Source organism: Pteropus vampyrus, unplaced genomic scaffold (assembly GCF_000151845.1).
Source record: "Pteropus vampyrus isolate Shadow unplaced genomic scaffold, Pvam_2.0 Scaffold530, whole genome shotgun sequence".
NCBI classification, from domain to species: Eukaryota; Metazoa; Chordata; class Mammalia; order Chiroptera; family Pteropodidae; genus Pteropus; species Pteropus vampyrus.
In genome coordinates, this window is record NW_011889311.1 from 385374 (window position 1) to 387012 (window position 1639).

Consider the following 1639-nt stretch of genomic DNA (forward strand, 5'->3'; position numbering starts at 1 on the left):
GAGAACCGGCCGACTGAAAATCGCAAACATTCTGCTAAAATAACCTGTGTCTCCCCCTTCCTCACCGTGACCTTGGCCCCCCCCTCACCGTGACCTTGTCCCCCTTCCTCCACCAGGGACCACGGCGCTCTGCCTGTTCCTCCTCATGCACCCCTCCGTGGCCAGCAGCCTGCCCAGCCCCCGGACGCTCGAGGAAGTTCAGTTCTTCAATGGCAACAACTACCACAAGGGCCTGGACTGGTAAGGGGCGCGGGGGGCCGTGACGGTGGCACACGCTCTCTCGGGCCGGGTGGCCGCGGGGGCATCGGCAGAGGCGGGCGGGTCGGTTGCGTTCGGTTCCGCCGCAGTCAACTCGGCTGGTTGATTTATGATGACGACACGTTTTCTCAGCGTTCCTATAATTTGATCTGGACGGTGTGATAGCGATGATATTTTTCTGGTAAATTACCGTGATAGAATTGCAGACTCTTTTTCGTCGGGATCAGTCACCAGGACACTGAAAGTGCCCCTGAGGCGTATCGCTATCTCACGGCGCCTCGAAGGTTTTTAACGAAGCGTTCGCCTTCGCCCCGACGCTTGAGAAACGAATAAGTCAGTAGGTTTCGTTTCATCCTCTGTGACGTGCGCCCTCATTAACCACGTGGGCTGTAAATGTGCGTTGTGACGTAAGCCGACGTTTGTCACGCAAACACTAACGGAGCGTTTCCAAACCCGTGCTGATTCTAGTCGTGCACGTGTGAAAAAGCACTATTACTTTGCACGTGATACATTGTGAAAAAATTCGAAATCACAGTATTTTTCCTAAACCAAAAGAGAATGAGCCTGACGCCAGACCCGGAATTTTCTCGGAGGCTTTTTTCTAGCTCTGTCCCAACTTTCTAAGAAAACGCGGCCCGAGGCCCGGCTCCCCCGGCGCATGCTCTGTGGTGTGGACCCGTCTCCTTCAGACGCGCCTGGGGCAGAGTGGGGCAGGGCATGCGGGCCGTCTCGGTGACATGTCCCCGTGCCCCCAGGACGGCCCTGGCCTGCGTCCCTGCCTGGAGACCAGGTGACTCTGGGGAGGGCTTGCCGGCCGCTGACCGCAGAGCCATGGCTTTCTCTGTGAACTCGGGTGGGACACCAGGCGTCCCACGGGGACACAGCTGCGACCGTTCACCGCTCCACGTTGGGGACACGGTAACATGCGTCAAAAAGGAAACAGCTTCCGATCCTGTGCACTTTCGCCCAGCTCCAGAATTTCGCGTGCAAGTCTGCAAACATCAGCTTACGATTTTAAAGTAGTTACTAGACAGTGCGGTGTCATTTGCTGCCTATGGAGGCTGAGCTGAGTCTTCCTGGGTCTGGCTTTCAATGGCACAGAAAACTGTCCCAAATCTGAAGGACAAAGGAAGGACCTGCCCTCTGTCCCCTAACAGCCCGGCCAGAGCCCCTCGCTGCCCTAACGGGACAGTCGGCCGTTTTCACAGAGTGTATAGAATAATGGCCATTTCCGCTGTCACAATACCAGTAGTTACAAACGGACAGCCACGACCGTGAAAACGTTCAAACGATCTCGTGTCCGTAGCAGGGGCGGGCGCCGACCCCAGACTAACGGCCTCTCTCCACCTCCAGGTACATGGCCTTCTTCCCGACGCCGCCC